Source organism: Macrotis lagotis, chromosome 3, assembly GCF_037893015.1.
Source record: "Macrotis lagotis isolate mMagLag1 chromosome 3, bilby.v1.9.chrom.fasta, whole genome shotgun sequence".
NCBI lineage: Eukaryota > Metazoa > Chordata > Mammalia > Peramelemorphia > Peramelidae > Macrotis > Macrotis lagotis.
In genome coordinates, this window is record NC_133660.1 from 106,707,613 (window position 1) to 106,729,343 (window position 21,731).

At 37.1% G+C, this 21,731-nt stretch overlaps 1 long non-coding RNA gene across 1 annotated transcript in view; it reads right to left on the minus strand.

Annotated features, from left to right (window-relative positions):
- Positions 1–770: 770 nt before the first annotated feature.
- LOC141517740 (uncharacterized) overlaps positions 771–21,731 on the minus strand; it is a 95,082-nt gene continuing 74,121 nt past the window's right edge. The window contains exon 3 of the long non-coding RNA XR_012476976.1: positions 771–3,847. This is a non-coding gene — a long non-coding RNA (uncharacterized LOC141517740). The remainder of the gene's footprint in view (positions 3,848–21,731) is intronic.

The window sequence follows — 21,731 nt, forward strand, 5'->3', positions numbered from 1 at the left end:
AGCTGTATTAATACAATATTCTGCATAGCACTGTTCATGTAACAAGTTTGGAACATTTGATGTGCTTTGAATCGTTTAAAAAGATATAATTCATCTAAAGAAATAATTGGACTAGTTTCATTGACAAAGGAATTTGTTCATGAATATCCCAGCATCTATATAGTTTAATAATGTTAGATATTTTTAAAACTTCATTAATTCAACATTTATTTTTCCACTGATAAATGTTATTGTGAAACAACATACAAAGCACCTCAACACTCCCAATGAGTATAAAATACAAAACAATAAAACATAATAATAATAAGTAGCATTTAGATAGCTCTTTGAGGTTGCAAAGTGCTTTACAAATATCTCATTATATCCTCACAACAATCCTGAGAGGCAGGTGCTTTTATTATCCCTATGAGGAAACTCAGAGTTCCACAATAGAAAGTGTCAAGAGGCTGTACTCCTAAGTACTCAAATCTTCCTGAGAGCTGTGTGATCCTAGACAGGTCACTCAATCCTATTTGCCTCAGTTTCCTCCTTTATAAAATGAGAGGGAAAAAAAACAAAGTCACTCCAGTATCTTTACCAAGAAAACCCCAAATGGGGTCATGACAAGTCAGACACAACTGAAAAATGACTTAATAACTACTTGCCGACTGCAGGTGCAGCATGTTATTTCCATTGCACCCTAGTTGCTTCTGTGAATAAATAGTCCATGAACTCATGTTCTCCACTAGTTTAATATTTATTAAAGAAAGGAAGAGAGAGGAAGTTTGCTATACATTATTATGAAAAGAGTACCAAGTCTGGAGTGAAGAAAACCTGAGTTCAAATCCTGACTCAAACAATTACTAATTGTTTCACCCTGGGCAAGTCATTTAGCTTGTGCCTCACTTTCCTCATCTGCAAAATGGGGATAATAAAAGAACTCAACAGTATTATTGTGAGGATAAAAAATAAATTTATAAAGTACTTAGCATTTTACTGGCATAAAAATGGGCTGTTTAAGATTTGTCATCAGTTGCAGTGGCGGCATAACTGATTTCAGAGTCAAAAAAAAAACTGGATTCAAGTCCTCTCATCCATATTGGCTTAGTTTGTTTGACCATTTTGAGCCTCATGTCTCATGTATTAAATTGAGTGAACAGCCCTGAAGGTTTTTTCCAGCTTTAAATATGAGATCCTATTCAGTGTTCCAGGGAACTTTCTAAGACAGTAAGTTTCAAAAAAGTTCAGATATGTTTTGGTAAAACAGAAATCTTGCTGGGAACTCTCTCCAGAGCAAAGAAATCACAGGTTCCATCCAAAGTAACAATAGTGGTAATAAAAGAAAGGAAGTGAGTGCTTTAAATTAGTAATTATCAGCATTGTGCTTGGTTTTGATCTGAGTTTTGTTGCCATTTCAAATTGCCTTCATTTTTATAATTGCAGCATTGTACACAAAATACTTTTGGTTTTATATTCTTCAACCTATATCCTTTCAAACCAGTTTTCCAATACAATTTTGAATTGTTGATATCTGTTGTTTCTTAATGAACAATAGGATTCCTTTACAGTAATGTACCACAATTTGCTTAACTATTCCCCAATCACTGCCTATTTCCAATTTTTTGCTTTTACTCATTGTATATCTGTGAATATTTTTATACAAATAGGTCTTTCCTTGCTACTGATAACATTCTTGGTAATTCATTGGTGTGCCATTGGATAAAAGGGGGTGAACAATTAATGAACATTTGTTAGGCATTTTCTATGTGAAAGGTGCTAACGCGCAGGGAGATACAAAGATGAATGAGACAATATCTTTATCACTAGGAACTTGACATTTATTAGCATAGATAAGACAGGAACATAAATAATTATGTTACAGATTAGAATGTAAGTTCACAACAGGACACAGGAATGTAGCAGAGGAAATGTTAGACAGATAAAAATATTATGCCTAATATTACTTCCTTCTGTGCTGACCTTCAGTATCCTGTGGGTGTCTGATTTCCATCCCATTGTTATCTAGATAAATAGCTCCCATTGTGGACCACCTGGAACTTATATACCCAAAGCTACTGAGAAGAGCTACTAAGATGTATCTATCTCAGTTCCTTTCCTAAACTCATCCCAAGGGCTATCCCACAAAAAGAGGAAGGAGATGTAAATCCACTCAGATTTATTTTGTTGAGTTCCCTGGCTGCTGCCTGTAATCTTGAAATTGCCTTTACTTATTCTTTCCACTTTTCCTAGATTTCCTTAAGAGCTCTAGCTCTTATTACTGCTTAATGTATTAACTTCTTGACTTGTTATTTTAATAACCACAGTAATATATAATAAATTTTGTCCCCATACCTCTGAATTAAGAGTTGATATATGGAAGAACAGTAGAACTCTCAGTGGAAGTCTATGTGATACCTTTCCAGTGGGCAGAACAAGGGTGGTGCTCTAGGTATTCTCCACTACATTTGCCACTTGGGGAGGACCCCAAAGAGTGGTTAAGACAGTCCTCCTTATGCATTTGTGTTCTAGGTAGCAAAAGATTGCATCATTTCCCTGATCAATGTCTTTGGAATTTGGGCCATCTCTTTGCTAGGGAAATAATTGAACAACTGTGCAAGTACTCATGGTTCTATTCTTAACTATTTCCAGTAGGAGTATTGGGCTATACACCTATCCCCTTCCCCCTCCCCAAATATTGCTGCTCATAGAGTAATATAGCTTCCAAGCAAAAACTACTTTCTTGGTTACTCTTAAGGGCAAAGGTGACCCTAGACTTACAAATTACAGATTGGTCCCAGTCTACCAAAACCTACTATACTAAAGACTGTCACAAAGACTGAATAGTAAGTAAATCCATTCATCCAAGCAAACAAGAAATTGGAGAAACTATACAGTTTAGAATACACACCAAAAACATATGAGTGAAAGAGCAAGAGCTCCTTGGATAGGAGAGATATAAGATCTCAGCTCACACTAAGATTAGAGACTTCATCTCAACCCAAATGAAAGCCTCTCATCGAAATCTCTAGGGAGGTCAACTGGGAATCAAGAACATTTGGAGAAACTTGCTCCCCCTAAATGTTGAAAGTTTCCAATCTCCATTTCCAAAACATAGCACCATCTCCAGCTTTCTAACTTCCCTTTCTGTTTTGTTTTCACTCATTAAGTTCCCAAAGAGCAGGAATTACTATATTTCTTCAGGTATGAGACACCCCATGTATAAGATGCATCTTAATTTTGGGGCTTGGAATTTGAAAAAAATGTATTACATAAAGTTATTGAACTCAAGTTTATTCATCATAAAATTCATACAACTCCTCATCTCTGTCAGAACTCCCATCCAGTAGCTGGTCCTCATCTGTGTTTGATGACAAATCACTATTTTAGGAGAGTTTCTGACTACTCTCCTGCCTGTGATCTGGTCTGTGGTTGACCCAAAGCACTCCCTGGGCAAGTCTGGTGCATGGTTGCATGCTTAGTCCATTCCATTTTATGAATCTGAAGCATCAATTGTGTCCTTTGAAATCAGTCACTTCTTTTTCATCAGCAATTCTTCTGGCCTCCTGTTGAACCATCTTTATGGACAAAGGAATTCCAATTGACCTTTGCTCTTCCATCCAGATCTTCAATTTGCTCTTTAACTCAGGCCATTTGGCTGCCTTGTCTCTTGTATTTTTAGTCCAGTTTCTTCTTCCTGTAGCCAGCCTGGATTGTTTTCTTAGTTGGAGGAGGAACAAACTGATGTTCAGCAGCACAATTTCTATCCACTTTTACAAACTGGATCACTTTGAACTTGAATTCAGCACTGTAAGAAAATCTTTTCTGAGCCATTTCTGGGCAGAATGTGGCAAAATGTAATCTAATATACCTGTAACAAATGCGAAACAATGAGCACAAAGACGAGTGCAGAAAAAGTGGGAAATGCAAGTAAAAAAATCTACAGCTACTCTATAAAATGCTCCCAGTTTTTAGAACCCAAATTTTTTGTAAAAAGGTACATCTTATACATAAGGAAATATGGCATCTCACTTATTAACATTTGTGTCATTAGTGCTTATATAATGCTGACAAGTACTTAAAAATGCTTTCAATATTAGAATCAACTAGGTGGTATAGTGGCTAGAGTGCTGGGTCATGAATCAAGAAGACCTGAGTTCAAATCCAGCCTCTGAGGTTTACTAGCTACATGAACCTGGACAAATCACTTAACTTCTTCCTGCCTCAGTTTTCTCAATTATAAAATGGGGATAATAATAGTACCTTCTTCACAGGGTTGATGCCAGGATCAAATGAGATAAAATTTGTAAAATACTTAGCATACAATAGACTTTTAATGGCTACTTACTTCCCACTAACCCCCCCCCCCATTAAGTTCTTACTTAGAGGACAAGCAATCACTATCTATTTCTTTAAACCTTGTGGCTAAGTTGTTTGTAGCTTCTTTGAACATAAGAATTGATGATGTTTGTTCTTCATTCCCAAAGAAGACCATGACATCAGGGAATGATGCCATGACAAGCACATGAATTGGATTTCAATGAGGAGTGCTATGCTAAGTCACCAGCCTCACTATGTCCTCCAGAGCCATCTGGGTTCAGTGATCAGTTATGAATCAGGACAACTGAAGATGGTCCTAGATATGAGGCTATTAGGTTAAATGACTTGCCTAAGGTCACACAGCTAGTGAGTGGCAGGAGTCTGAGACTGGATCTGGAGTACTCCTGACTCCAAGGTCAGTGCTCTGTCCATAAGGTAATCTAGCTTCCCTAGTTAGAGTTAGAGATTCAACTTTTGGGGGTCCTTCTCTGATGCCTTATTATGACATGAAAATAACATTGTAAAGTAAAAATGGATGCTCATTAAATGTGGTTGCTGCTGATCCACCAATAAGGATTCTCTATTTGCAGAGTGGAGTGGAGAAGTCAGAAAAGCATATATTTAAAAATTCAATTTTATTTTTAGTTCCAAATTTTCTCCCATTCCTCACCACAAAAATTGAGAAGGCATGAAAAACATAGGCCATTATAAATGTTATAGTCATGCAAAAACAAATTCCTTCTTTTGCCAGGTTCAAAAAAAAGAGGAAAGAATGAAGGAAGAAAGGAAAAGAAGAGAGGAAAAAGAGGGAGGGAGGAAGGAAGGAAAAAAATGCTTCAATATGCATTCTTAACTCCATATTTCACTGTCTGGAAGTGGAGAGCATGTTTCATCATGAGTCCTTTGGAATTGTGACTGGTCATTGTGTTAATCAAAGTTCTTTAATCTTTCAGAGATGATTATATTTATAATATTGCTGTTAATGTGTAAATTTTTATCCTTGTTGCTTTCACTTTGCGTTATTTCATACAAGTGGGTCTTGTATTCTGTCAAAACCTTTTTCTGCATCCATTGAAATAATCCTATGTTTTTGTTATTGATAGTCAATTATGCTTATAGTTTTCCTTACATTGAATAAGCCCTGCATTCCTTGTATAAAACTGATCTTCTCATATAATCTTTTTGATGTTGAGATCTCTTTGTTAGTGTTTTACTTAAAATTTTTGCAACAATACTAATTAGAGAAATTAATCTTAAGTTTTCTTTCTGTGTTGACTCTTCCTCATTTAGGTACCAAGATCATTTTGATGTTCATAAAAAGCATTTAGTAGGATGATTTCATAATTTTTTTCAAGAATTTATGTAGTATTGGTGTTAAATGTTTGTTAGAATTTGCTTTGTAAATCCATCTATGAGTATGTGTGTATATGTGTGTGTCTTTCCTTTCAGAATTCAATTATAGCTTGTTCAATTTATTTTTCTAAGATAAAGTTATGTAAATATTTGATTTCCTGCTCTGTTAACCTGGGTAATTATATTTTTTGTTTTTGTTTTTGTTTTTTCATTTATTTATTCTTATTTCTGTACAAGTGATGTTTTTTATACATTACTAAAATATTCTTGTTTAAGAGTAAACATAATACCCCCTCCCCCCAAAATATAGACCTACATGAGCAATAAAGTAAAGAGAAAAAATTAAAATTATTAATAATAATAATAATAGTAGGGGCGGCCAGCTGACCTAGCAGACAGAGCACTGGCCCTGGAGCCAGGAGCACCTGAATCCAAATCTGGCCTCAGACACCCAACAACCACCCAGCTGTGTGGCCCCAGGCAAGCCACCCAGCCCCATTTACCCTGCAACCACCCTCCCAAAATAATAATAATAATAATAATAATAATAATAATGATAATAATAAATGTGCTTTAGTCTGTGTTCCAATACCTCCAGCTCTGTCATGGGGGCATCACATTCTTTGTGATAAATCCATCACAAAAGCTACTTCCATATTTTTCCACCATTGCCATTGCTGATCGCAACTCCCTCCATTCATACTTCCCCACTACCATATACTATATTTTCTCTCTCCTTTCACTCTGTCCCTCTTCTTAAATGTTCTGTAGGGTAGCTGAGTGGTGCAGACAGATCCCTGGCTCTGGGGCCAAGAGGCCCTGAGTCCATATACCACCCGTTAGGCCCAGCATCCACCCAGCCCTATGGTCCTGGACAGGCAATCCAATCCCAGCCCCTTGCAAGAAGTAAAAAAGAAAGTGTGTTATATCTGACCACTTTCCCCTGCAGGGTTCATCCTCTCCTCCATCACTCACATTCCCCCCCCTTACCCTGTCCCCTTCTTTTCTTCTTACTTTAGATGTGTATACCCCATTGAGTATAAATGCTGTTTCCTCTGCTAGCCACCTCTAATGAGAGTGAAGATTCCCTCATTCCCCCTTGCCTTCCCCCCTTCCATATCATTGCAATAGCTCATTGTAATAAAAAATCTTATTATATCAAATATTTTAGCCTATTCCACCTCTTCTTTTTCTTTCTCCCATTACATTTCCCTTTTAGCCATTGACTCCATTTTTACACTATATTTTATCTTCAAATTCAGCTCTCTCCTGTGCTTCATCTATAAAAGCTCCTTCTACTTGCTCTATTAAGTGAGAAGGTTCATATGAGTATTATCAGTATCATTTTCCTATGCAGGAATACATGCATTTCATCATCATTAAGTCCCTCATATTTAACCCTTCTCCTTCACTCTCTATGCTTCACCTGAGTCCTGTATTTGGAGATCAAACTTTCTGTTCTGCTCTGGCCATTTTAACAGAAACATTTGAAATTCCCCTGGTTCATTGAAAGTCCATCTTTTTTTCCCTGGAAGAGGACGTTCAGTTTTGCTAGGTAGTTGATTCTCAGTTGCATTCTGAGCTCTTTTGCCTTCCAGAATATTATACTCCAAGCCCTATGAGCTTTTAATGTAGTTGCTGCTAAGTCCTGTGTGATCCTGACTGCAGCTCCATGATATTTGAATTGGGTCCTTCTGCCTGCTTGCAATATTTTCTCTTTGACTTGGGAGTTCTAGAACTTAGCTTTAATATTCCTGGAGGTTGTGTATTTTTGGATCTCTTTCTGGGGGAGATCAGTGGATTCTCTCAATTTCTATTTTGCCCCCTGCTTCTAGGATATCTGGGCAATTTTCCTGTAGGAATTGTTTGAAAATAATGTCAAGGCTCCTTTCCTGATCATAACTTTCAGGTATTCCAATAATTTTTAAATGATCTTTTCCAAATCTGTTTTCCAGATCAGTTGTTTTTTCAATGAGATGTTTCACATTTTCTCCTAATTTTTCAATCTTTTGGTTTTGAAGTATTGTGTCTTGATTTCTTGTAAAATCAGCAGCCTCCCTCAGTTCCATTCTATATCTGAAGGTTTTGTTTTCCGCAGAGAGCTTTCTTATCTCTTTGTTCCATCTGGCCAATTCTACTTTTAAAAGAACTCTTCTCCTCAATCACTTTTTGAACTGTTTTATCCATTTAATCTATGCTGGTTTTTAACATGTTATTTTCTTCAGCATTTTTTTAGATCTCCTTGACTAAGCTGCTGACTACTTTTTCATGGTTTTCCTGCATCTCTCTCATTTCTTTTCCTAATTTTTCTTCTATCTTCCTCACTTGTTATTCAAAATCTTTTTTGAGCTCTGTCATAGCCTGAGCCCAATTTCTGTTTTTCTTGGAGTCTTTAGATGCAGGAGTTTGGACTTCCTAATGTTCAGATTGAGTATTTTGATCTTTCTTGGGATCAGAGCTGAAGTATTTCTCAATGGTGTTCCTCTTTTTTTCTCTGTTTACTCATTTCTCCAGCCTGTGCCTGGTCTTGGGGTGCTTCCTGAGCTTCTGAGTATTATTGGGACCCCCCCCCCCCCAAGGATCTCCATGTGTGAAGCTCTGTCTTCTCTCTTGGTCTGTGAATGACTACAAGTGCACCCCTCTGCCACAGGGCTGAGGTGGGAGGGCCCTGCTGTTCTATGGGGTGCCAAGACTGCAATAGGGATATGAATGTGGTCAGAGCCTCAGAGTCCTGTTCCAGGTACAGAGGACAGACCTTGGAAGTCTCTCTCCACTCCCCTAACTTTGGTATGCTGAGCACTCAAGGCTCAGTTGCCTGGGGGCACTTGCTTCCCTGTTCTGCCTGCTTCCCTTCCTGGATCTGGGCTGCCCTGGCCACGATGCTCACTGAATGCCCTGCGGGCTGGGCTTCATGAACTCGCTCTGGCAGGGGTTCCCCTGCTGATTCCTCAAGTTGTGTCCGGTGCTCCCTGGGGTGTGAGTCAGGAAACAGCACCCGCTGCCATGAGCTGAGGCTCCCAGCATCCTGGGGTTGCCTCTGGGAGGCTTAAGTTCCTTCACTCTGGTGGTCACTCCTCTAACCCCCATGGAGCATAGCCTTTCTGCACTTTTCCAGGTTACCTTGGGCTGGAGAATTGCCTCCCTGAATCCCTCTGTGGATTCTGTCACTCGAAAATTCAGTTAGAATCTTTATTTTATAAGTTTGGAAAAATCAGAGAGAGCACCTAAGAGATGATCCTCTCCTGTCACCATCTTGGCAGTAATTATATTTTTGTAAATATTCATCTATTTCATTTAGATTGTAAATTTTATTGCCATTTAGTTGGGTTAAATAGTTCCTAATAATTGCTTTGATTTCTTCTTTATTGATTATGAATTCGTCTATTTTTTGACAATGATAATATGCTTTTCTTTTTTCCTTTATAAAATCAAATTGGGGGTATTTAGATGTTGCAATGGATAGAGCACTGGCCCTGGAGTTAGGAGGACTTGAGTTCAAAGGTGGCCTCAGACATTTAATAATTACCTAGTTATATGACCTTGGGCAAGTCACTTAGACCCATTGCCTTAAATAAATTAAATAAAATTAGCTAATGACATCTATTTAAAATTGTTAAAATTTATTTTATCTTTAAGTTATGAAATAAAATAAGTATTTCAATAACAGTATATTTTAAAGAGTTGATTACACATGAAACTGAAAATGTATTATGTACATTATATTCCTTTTAAATAAATAATGAAGTTATCATGCAAATATCTTTTTTTCTTCCTTATCTCTCAGATTTTCTCTTTAGAGAAGCTAAAATGATAACTTGATCTGGACACAAATGTGTGTGTGTGTGTGTGTGTGTGTGTGTGTGTGTGTGTGTGTGTATAAAGTAATTCCATGCTTCTATTTATCCATTTTTCTCTCTGGATGCAGATGCTATCTTCCTTCATGTCCTTTGTAGCTAATGCCAGCATTGCTAATGGCCAAAATGGTTTGTTCTACCTAAATTGTTCTTAAAACAATATTGCCGTAACTATATTCAATATTTTCTTAATTCTGTTCATTCTCCTCTTCATTATGTTGTACAAGTCTATCCACATTTTTCTAAAATCATTAAGTTCACCATTTCTTATAGCACAGCAGTATTTCAACAATCATATATCATAAATGGTTTGATCATTATTCAAATAAAGTATATCCCCACAATTTCTAGTTCTTTGCCACCACAAAAAGAGTTGCAATAAATATTTTAGAACATATAAGTTCTTTTCTTTTTTCCCCTAATTATCTTTGAAAATACAGCAACAAGTGGCATTTTTGGGTCTAAGGGTAAAAGCAGTTTAATAACTCTTTGGTCATAATTCTAGATTGCTTTCTCCAAAAATGGCTGGACGAGTTCACAATTCCACTAACAATGAATTAATAACCCAGTTTTTCCTCATCCTCTGCAATATTTGTTGTTTTTCCCTTCAACCATAGATTTGACAAATTTCTTTACATAGTTGTGTTGTTAATGGCTTGAGAATACTTAGTCCAGAGTGATTAAAATGATTTTTATTAAGATATCTTAACGAAATGGCACACCTCTCTCATGGTAGGAGAGAGGGATTAGGAATCCCAAAACACAAGCTCTTTTATGCACTTTGAAAGGCTTTGTTCTCACTCACTCGTGCTGATCATAGGCTGGGGTTACAAATCTAATTGATACATTGGTTCCTATACATTATTTCCCCCTTTTCTTTTATATGAAGAATTTGGGTTCCACACCTTAAAGTGATTTCTTTCTTAAATCACAACCCTTGTTACTGACATAACTACTGGCTTTTTCTTTTACTTCCTCATTATCAGAGACATGGACCTGTCATATTTTCCAGGTTTGTGTGGGAGCACATGTCAACTTTCTGATGTCTTTTACTATTTGCCTATTGTCATCTATCTTTAGGCAGCAATTTGATTCAATTTACCAAAATCCTTCTCCAATCAACAGATTTGTTTGCATGACTTAGCCAGCCAGGAAGTCGAGGGCCCTAGCTGTCTAATTGGTAATTGTTTCCACTACAGCTTAGAATCTAATCAGGATGTAAAGTGGGGTTCCATAGCCTCAACTCCAGTTCTGTGCCTAGGCCCTTTAGTCTAAATAACAACTCCCTGACCAACCCTTTGGACCAATGGGTATAGGCAGTAGTCCTACAGATTCAATAATGTCCCTTTAGTGCTGGTTAGTCTTTCAGGAATACTTTCCTGGGATTTCTAACAAATGGATAATACTGTTCATCCTTACTTCCAATGGGCCCTCCTAAATAAGCCATATAATCATCATGATAATAGATACATTTCCAAAGTTTTTATACCAATGTCTTTAGACAGATCTTTCTGGCTCCAAAATTGATCAAAATAAATCCCTGATTTTGTGCCATTGGACCAACCCCAAGAAAAATTAATATAGCTAGTGATGTTCCTTAAATTATTTTTTTTACAAATAGTCATTTCTTCACTTTCCTTGCAAGCTTGTAACATATACATTCAATCGTCATCTTTGTTCAGAGTACCCAGTACGTGGTTTAAAAAAAAACAATCTTAACCTTTGTTCTCATTACAGTTACTCAAACATCTTTAACCAAAATGATTTTTTCTACAAAATATTCCCATATATATATATACATATATATATACCATAGATTTTCCTTTTCCTGATATACTTATCTGACTCACATTCTTTTCCTTAAAATAGACCTTGAAACTGTAATTATCCTAAGAATTTCCCATTCTTCTTCTTACCTAAATATCCCCTCTAAATAAAAATTAAGGAAACTTAATTTCTATCTTCACATGTAGATGATAGCAGGTGTCAGAAACACATACCTAATCTATCTGGCTATTAAATTCAATTCATCTGAAAACTTTTTTCCGATTTTCTCATTAGCTATAAAGATCCAGGATATTAAAGGAAAATTCTTTTATAGATATAAATAGTGAATGTCAGTGTCCAGGCAGAAGTCATGTGGGTAGTCAAATGTCTTAGGCCAGATTTCCTCTTTCAGGTGAATCATCATCCAAATGTCATTTTGGGGAAATCAATTCAAAAGGGTCCAACCTCAAGCCATACTGAGAAGCCACCCCTTTGCCTGCACATCCCTGTCATCTTACATCTTAGTCCCTTGTTTTATTGGCTCCAAGAACATGATATTTATCCAGTAGCATTTCCTTTTGCTAACCATCCTTGTATCTGACATAAAAAGAGAAAATCGATTAAAAAAACCCCATGATCTAAAAGAGTTTTTTTACCTAATTAGAAATTCCAGTGAGTACAATTCACTAAATTCCACTTATAGTCTTAATAGAGTCCCAATTAATGAAACTCCTACGTAAAGCTCTGAGTATCCCTCCTGGGTCACTGCTAAAACCAGGCATTCTAACTATGAATGACGCTAGAGGCCTCATCTCCTACTTCTTACTAGAGACATCCCTTTGTCTGAAATCATATCTACTCTATCTCTATATAAAGATGGTGTATCAGATTACCCTTTGCTAGAGAACCCTCCTTCTAGCCTGTTATATTTTACAGCAAATAAAAAACTCTTTTGATCAGGAAATTGCCTAAGCTAAATATTGTCACAGAAAAATCTCAGATTATCTCTTTTGTGTTTCTTTCTCATAATACATAGCAAGCAATCACTGCTTTGGAATATATACATATACATATATATATATATATATATATATATATATGGAATATTTTGGATATATATATATATATATCCAAAATATTCCCAATTCACTTTTATAGCTAGAAATTTCTATATATAAACTTGTTTGTTTAGCTACTAGCCATCCTTAACATACAAATTATTTTTGCTTTTGCAAGGCAATTGGGGTTAAGTGACTTACCCAAGGTTACATAGCTATGTAATCACTATGTATCTGAGGTCCAAATTGAACTCAGGTCCTCCTGACTCCAGGAACCCTGCTCTATCCACTGCGCCACCTAGCTGCCCTGATCCATTTGCTCTTGTAAATTGTATTTCAGCTATGCTCCATTGAGCTACCTTTGTATTTCTTAGTTAATACCAGATAGTTTTGATAATTACTACCTTATAATAAAGTTTAATATCTGACACTACTAAACCTTCTTCCTATACATTTTCACTAGTTCCTTCTTGAGTCTTTGTTTTTCCAAATGAATTTTGCTATTCCTCTGTTATTATTTTTTCCTAATTCAGTAAAATTATTTTTTGGTAATTTAATTGAGATATAATTAATTTTATAAATTAGTTTAGAAGAAATTGTAATTTTTAATTATATTGATCCTGCCTACCCATGACAGTTAATATTTATTCAATTACATCTGATTTTCTTTGTATAAAAAAGTTTTTTGTATTTTTAATTGTTTTTTAAAAAGCTTCTAATTTTATTTATTAGTTCAATGATGTTTTTTCTATTTTTAATTTTTAAATCCCTCTTATTTTTCCATTTTCAGTATATCTCTTTTTCTATTGAGGTTTTAATTTGTTGATTTTTAATTTTAAAGGGTTTATGCACAATTTAAAGATCTGTTCTTTTTGTCTTTTATTGATATAAATGTTTAGACACATAATCTCTTTCTTAATATTGCATTCACTACATCCCATAAATTTTGGTTATCTTCTCTCATTGTGGTCATTATTTTCAATGAAATTAATGACTGTTTCTATAACTTGTTCTTTGACCCATCCATTCTTTAAGATTATTATTTTGTTTCTATTAATTTTTAATCTTTGCTTCAAAGTTTCTTTACAGAATGTAAATTTTTATTGCATTATGATAAAAATTGCACTTAATATTTCTGCTTTTCACTTGTTTGTGAGGCTTTTAATTTCTTTATATATGATCAATTTTTGGAAGATACCATATGCAACTGAGAAATAGGTTTTCCCCTTTCTATTCATTCCTATTCAATATTCTTCAGAATTCTCTCATATCTAACTTTCCTAAAATTTCATTTAACTGTTTAGTTTCTCTTATTTACATTATGGTTAGATTTATCCAAGGGATGTTTATTTGAGGGGAATAAATTGAAATCAACTATCATTATAGTGTTATTTCTATTTTCATCTATAGCTCATTTAATTCTTACTTTAAGAATTTAAATGCTATGTCATTTTGTGCATATGTCTTTATATTGACATTAATTTATTGTCTATGCTATATTTTAGCAAAATGTAGTTTTCTTGTTTACCTCTTTTAACCAGGTTTATTTTTTGCTTTCGTTTTGTCTGAGATCATGATTGCTAACTTTGCTTTTTTTATTTCAGTTGAAGCTGAATAGATTCTGCTAGTTCCTTATTTTAACTCTATATAGTTTTCTGCATTGTTTGTTTCTTATAAACAACATATCTATTCTGCTATTCTGTTTTATAAGTGAGCTTTCTCTTTCAGTTATAATTGCTGTGTATTTCCTTCCATTCTGTTCTTTTATACTTTATTTTTTATCTTATATTTTATCTCCCCTGCTTTTTTTTACCCACTATGCAATTCGGAAAGAAATGATTTCTAGCACATATACATAAGAAATAAGAGATTAATAATAGCCTGAGAATCATGATTCATAGAAATAAATGATTTTCAAAGGAATCAAAATCTGTTGAATATTTCAATAGAACAATATATTTACCAGATATGTCCATTACTTCCTGATCAAAACATCTCATACTCCTTGAAGGTGCTTGTCCCCCAGGCTAGGTGCCCATGCTCTCAATGAAACTTTTCTTCTGCCCAGATGACCATCATCTTTCTCAAAATTATTTTGCACTTATTTTTAATATTTCTTCAACACACACACACACACACACACACACATATACCCACATTATGTCTTCTTCTTCCCTTTCTTACCCCCTCCCTCCCACCCAATATAAGCTTCAGGAACTCTTTTTATTTTTTGTCTTTAGTTTTTCTAATGCCTAGTTCCTGGTACCCAGTAGGAACTTCCTAGATGGTTGATGATTGATTGAAACATACTAATTTGGAAAACAGTGAGTTTCCCACCAGAATGGAGACTGATCCCTAGTTATTGCTCTTCCCCACAGGCCCTTCCCTTCTTCCATCCCTCCCTTTGTTACCAGCCCCACCCATCATCTTGCATACCTTCGGGAGTGCTCATTTCATTTTCCCAGTTACTCATGTGTACTTAAGTCATCAGAGGCAGATGGTGAATTGACAGTGTGATGAGCTCCATGTTTGGCTTTGGGAATAATAATAGCTCTCACTATGTAGGACCATACAATTTCCAAAGCACTTTCCTCACAAAACCCTTTGAAGGTCCTTGGCACTGTCAAATACTTCAATGTCAGAAACAGAAATGATTTTATCAGTGGAAATGATGTTAATGAAGATGCTTTCCCAAGGCATCCTACAGACCAGACGGCCTTTCCTTCTGCCTTGTAGTTGAAGCTTCAAGTATTGTTTCCCCATTAGAATGGGAGCGCCTTGAGAAAAGAGAATTCCTTTTTTCTTAGCCCAGCACTTTGTGCTTAATAAAAATCTCTTTATTCATTCTTTCTTTCATTTATTCAAAGAAGTAATGAAACCATTTCCATGAACTTGTCCCACCCTGTTGTCTGTACAGTAAGTGGCAGAAAACAGTTCTGAGTTCATATCTTCTGATTCGAAGCCCAGTATTCTTTTCAGTGCACCATACAATGGAATACATTTTAGTTCATTAATGCCACAATTGCATATTCTAAATAGTTTATTAATTTTCAGTGCCCAAAATCTGGTGTGATGGATAAGCAGTTTAATTCTAGGCTAGCTTCTCTACCCTTCCACTTCACTCCCATACCCCCAATCTTCCTAAGCTCCTGCCCCCTGGTCCCTCCTTTAGCTTTATTTTTTTTTGGGGGGGGGTTCTGTTTCTTCTTTATACTACTTGACTGCCAAGATTGGTGCAAGTAAAATGCTTTGTAAACTATAAAACTATATTGTGTAAATTAATATAATAATTTTTTTCATCTGTACTCCCACCATCCTCTTCAGCAGCTATCTTGTTTCTTTGTTATGAATAAGGAGTTAAGGCTAAGGCAAACTAAAACTTTAACCTTAGCCCAAGTAAAATATAGTTAGAAAACAAACTAGTATAATATTATTTAAAATTCAAGATCATGTGTGAAATGGTTAAAGTATATATCATCCTCATCATTCTACCTACTACTGGGATTGTCCCAAGAATGCTCTCAGTGAGCTCATAAAAGAGAACTTTACAATCCAAAACTTTATTCAATTATAAAAGCAGTTATTTTGTCTACCAAAGCAGCAAACGTTATGACTACCTTTGACTCATCCTTCTCCCTCACTTTTCCTTTCTCTTTATCACAGTCTGTAGCTTCTACTTCCCTCAAATTCATTTCTTCTTCTCTATTCCTACTCTCCCACTCTATCAAAAGTTTTTTTGTACCACTTAGCAAGATTATCATCTATTAATTGACCTTCCTAAACTCCTCTCTCTTCTCTGATCCAAATAATATAATACCCCGCCACATCAAGGTATTTTGGGTTTTTTGGTTTGTTTTTTTTCCTGCTCTGATCTCATCATACCACTTGGCAAAAACCCTTCTGTATTCCCAAATTTAAATTTCCAAGCCTGACAATTCAAAGCTTTTCACAATCTAAGACTGATTTACCTTCTGGTTCATATAATTTCCCTCTGTGTATTACATTCTCCAGCCAAACTGGATTATTCATCACCAAACACACAAGCCCTATACTTTTCCATCTCTGTGCTTTTTCCTATTGATTTTCCCTATATCAAGAATAGCAATTTATCCCCTTCTGGATTGGGAATCAGAAGATCTGGCTTCAAATCCTAGGTCTAACATTTGCTCTCTGTGTGACTTCAGTACTCATTTAATTTCTTTAGCTAAAGCTGCTCCATTATCATTATCTGTAATTCAGGGGATTAGGACTGGACAACCTATAAAGTGCCTTCCATTCATAAATCTATAATCTTGTGATCCATTTACTAAACTCCCACCAATCCTCAAATGATGCTTTTCCCCAAAATGTCTTTTCTAACTTTCCCTAGCCCATAATGTCCTTTCCTACATACCTCACATACCAATATGCTTTTATCTTCTTTTGTGGACTTGTCACATAATTGTGGATGTGCTTTCCTCTCCCAATATACTGTAAACTCTCTGAAGTAGGCATCTTATATAACCCCCAGTATCTACCATTGTACTATGAACAGAGCATACATATAATCAATATTCATTGCATCTTCTGAATTGGATTACCTGCCATTTTGTATTATTTGCCCATGGTGCCCCTCCATTAGCATTAATAGTCATTGTATGTGAATAACATTTGGTAACCAAGATGGCAGACATATATCTTACAGCCACCATTTTAGTTTAGCCCCTTTTGAGATCTCTCCTCTATTGTAATAGCTTCCTTTTTCTTTTTTTTTCTTTTTTAAAAATTTATTTGAGGAAATGTGATAAGTGACTTGCCCAAGGTCACACAGCTAGGCAATTATTAAGTGTCTGAGGTCGAATTTGAACTCAGCTCCTCCTGATTCCAGGGCCACTGCTCTAATCACTGGACCATCTACTGCCCCTGTCATAGCTTCCTAATTGATCTCCCTGTTTCCATTCTTTATTTCCTATCCATCCACAACAAGTCTACCAAACTGACTCTCTTAAAATGAAGATCTTATCACTTTACTCCACCATTCAAAAATTTCTATAGAATTATTACCTCTAGAATAAAATACAAAATCCATAATTTCCACAATATAGATCCTGCTTACATTTCTAACTTAATTTTCCATGGTTAAACTTACCTATTAACTTCTCCCTATATCTGATTCTTCCATTTCCCATCCCCCTCACTTTTCATCAATTCTCCTCTGTGTCTGCAGGGATTCTTCCCTCTGTTTTTGTATAATTTCTACCTTCTTCAAAACAAGACTCCAGTGCTACTGCCTACAGTGACTTTTCCTGATCTCTCTTCCCTTTTGTTGGTCATTTCCTCCTAAAGTTTCCTACTACATGCTTATCTAAGTACATGTTGTATCCCTCATAACCACCCCAACTTCTCTAGTTGAAGATAAGGTCCTTGAGCGCAGGAACTATTGTTGTGGTTTGTCTTTTTTTTTTTTTTTTTGTGGTTTGTCTTTTGCTTTTGAACAGTATTAAATTACTTTTGGGCTAGCTGCTCAGGAAGTGTTAGGCTCCTGCTGGCTAGCCTATCCTTACCCAGGTGAATGTTGATGGGGCGGGAGACAAGAATGACAAGTTCTCCAAGATCTCCAAGTACTCCATTTGTTGAACCAAATAAAAGTGCTTAAATATCCTCCCCAATCCCTGGTCCACTCCCACTTCCGTGGCATTCTACAATCAACCAGTAACTAATGCTCTGGTGCTAGAGGACTCCAGGTGATGAAGCTTTTCAGTACTCCAACACACAGCAGTCTCTCTTTTTTTATTTTCAGAGTATTTTTGTATTTAATATTTATTCTCATTTTGTACAAATAATGTTTTTTATACATTAATAAAATATTCTTTCTTAAGAGTAAACAAAATACTCCCCCCCCATATAGACTTGCTTGAGGGATAAAGTAAAGGGGAGACAAAAAAAATTAAAATTAAAAAATAATAATAGTAATAACTGTAGGTATGGCCAGATGGCGCAATTGACGGAGCACCAGCCCTGGAACCATGAGCACCCAAGCCCACATTCGGCCCCGTATACCCAACAATCACCCAGCTGTGTGACATGCAAGCAACCCGAACCCCACTGCCCTGCAAAAACCCCCCAAAAAGAAAAAAAAAGACCCAAAATAAAATAAAATAGTAATAATAGTAGGGGTAGCTGGGTGGCAGAAAGAGCACTGGCCCTTGATCCAGGAGCACCCAGGTCCAAATCCAGCCTCAGACACCCAACGATCACCCTGCTATGCGGCCCCAGGCAGGTTACCCAGCCCCATTTGCCCTGAACCCGCCCCAAAATAATAATAATAATAATAATAATAATAATAAAATGTGTGCTTGAGTCTTTGTTCCAACACCAACAACTCTGTTGTGGGTGGATCACATTCTTTATGGTAAGTCCATCACAAAAGTTACTTCCATATTTTTCCACCATTGCCATTGCTGATCGCAACTCCCTCCTTTCGAATTTCTCCACTACCATGTACTATATTTCTCTCTCCTTTCATGCTGACTCTGCTGTAGGGTAGCTGAGTGGTACAGCAGACAGATCCCTGACACTGGGGCCAAGAGGCCTTGAGCCCCCATACCACCCCTTAGGCCTAGCATCCACCTGGCCCTACAGTCCCAAACAGGCCATCCAATCCCAGCCCCTTGCAAGAAGTAAAAAAGAAAATGTGTTATATCTGACCACTCTCCCCCCATGGTCCATCCTCTCCTCCATCACTCACATCCTACCCTCCCCCTGTCCCCCCCTTCTTACTCCAGATGCCTATACCCCATTGAGTATATATATGCTGTTTCCTCTCCTAGCCACCTCTGATGAGAGTGAAGATTCCCTCATTCCCCCTTGCCTTCCCCCCTTCCATATCATTGCAATAGCTCATTGTAATAAAGAAAAAAACTTATTATATGAAATATCTTGGCCTATTGCCCCTCTCCTTTTTCTTTCTCCCATTACATTTCCCTTTTTTCTATTGACTCCATTTTTACACCATATTTTATCTTCAAATTCAGCTTTCTCCTGTGCTTCAACTATAAAAGCTCCTTCTACCTGCTCTATTAACTGAGAAGGTTCATATGAGTATTATCAGTGTCATTTTCTATGCAGGAATACATGCAGTTCATCATCATTAAATCCCTCATATTTTCCCCTTCTCCTCCAATCTCCATGCTTCACCTGAGTCCTATATCTGAAGATCAAACCTTCTGTTCAGCTCTGGCCATTCCAACAGGAACATTTGAAATTCCCCTGGTTCACTGAAAGTCCATCTTTCTCCCCAGAAGAGGACATTCAGCTTTGCTGGGTACTTGATTCTTGGTTGCATTCTAAGCTCTTTTGCCTTCTGGTATATCATATTCCAAGCCCTACGAGCTTCCAATGTAGTTGCTGCTAAGTCCTGAGTGATCCTGACTGCAGCTCCACGATATTTGAACTGTGCCCTTCTGGCTACTTGTAATATTTTCTCTTTGACTTGGGAATTCTGGAATTTGGCTATGATATTCCTAGGGGTTTTTTGGGTTCTCTTTCTCGGGGGGATCAGTGGATTCTCTCCATTTCAATTTTGCCCCCTGCTTCTAGAATATCAGGGCAATTTTCCTGTAGTAATTCTTTGAAAATGATGTCAAGGCTCTTTTCCTGATCATGACTTTCAGGTATTCCAATAATTTTTAAATTATCTTTCCTAAATCTGTTTTCCATATCAGTTGTTTTTTCAATGAGATGTTTCACAATTTCTTCTAATTTTTCTTTTTTCTTTTTTTTTGGTTTTTGAAGTATTGAGTCCTGGTTTCAGTAAATTCATCAATCTCCCTGAGTTCCATTTTTTGTCTGAAGGATTTGTTCTCCTCAGAGAGTTTTCTTATCTCTTTTTCTATCTGGCCAATTCTGCTTTTTAAAGCATTCTTCTCCTCAATAACTTTTTGAACTTTTTATCCATTTGACCTAAGCTGGTTTTTAGCATGCTATTTTCTTCAGCATTTTTTTTTGATTTCCTTGACTAGGCTGCTGACTTCATTTTCATGTTTTTCCTGCATCTCTCTTATTTCTTTTCCCAGTTTTTCTTCTAACTCCCTAATTTGATTTCATTTGCACAGTCTTTTTTGATCTCTGTCATAGCCTGAGCCCAATTTCTGTTATTTTTGGAGTCTTTAGATGCAGGAGTTTGTGCTTCCTCATCTTCAGACTGAGTATTTTGATCCTTCTTGGGCTCATATGCAAAATATTTCTCAATGGTGTTCCTCTTGTTTCTCTGCTTGCTCATTTTCCCAGACTGAGCCTGGTTTTGGGGTGCTTCCTGAGCTTTTGGGACACTCCCACAAGTGTCTTAGTGTGTGAGGCTCTGTCCTCTCTCCTGGTCTGTGAATGACCATATGCACCCCCCTCTGCCATGGGGCTGAGGTGGAGGGGGCCCTTGCTGTTCTATGGGGGTGCCTAGACTGGGATCAGGATCTAAATGTGGTCAGAACCTCAGAGTCCTTTTCCAGGGGCAGAGGACAGAGCTCTGCAATCTCTCTTCACTCCCCTCCCTAGGTTCAATGGGCTCATGCCCTGGGGGCTCCTGCTTACAGGCTCTGCCTGCTTCTGTTTCCTGGATCTGGGCTGTGCTGGCCATGCTGCTCTATGTGTGTCCTGAGGGCTGGGCTTCATGTGCTCTCTCTGGCAGAGGTCCCCACTGTTCCCCCAATTTGTGCCCAGTGCTCCCTGGGGTGTAGCTTAGGAAACTCCCCCGCTGCTGTGAGCTGCAGCTCCCAGTGCCCTGGGACTGCCTCTGGGAGGCTGAAGTTCTTTCGCTCTGGTGGGCCACCCCTCTGGTGGGCCGCCCCTCCAACCCCGGGGAGCAGATCCTTCCTGCTCTTTTCCAGGTTACCTTGAGTGGGAGAACTGCCTCGCTGAGTCCCTCTGTGGGTTCAGTCTCTTGAACATTTAGTTAGAGTCCTTAGCTTATGAGTTTTATGAAAGAGCGCCTAAGACATAATCTGTTCTTGTCACCATCTTGGCTCCACCCCAGCTTCCACACAGCAGTCTCTTATAGAAGAGGACCAAAGACTTCATTAGTATGTCTTAACTTGCAAGTGAACTGGATATAAATGAAGTAGAGTTATCAGCTTCACTCTCTCTTTCTGAGCCATTGAAATCCAGAGGCAAGACAAAAGTCAAGATGATTGGTGATGGCCCAAGATGCAATGGATGATCATAGCATCTTCTACTACAACTACAATTACTACTAGTAGTTCTTTGTATCAGAGGACACACCAACCAACCAAGTCAAGCTGACTGGCAGCATGAGTTGCACAATTATGTTTATTATACTGAGGGATATGATATGCAAGGCAACCTTCTTACTTACCTTTTCCAGAATTGTTCCATCTCACAGCCTGATTGATAGGAAACAGGACTATTTGAG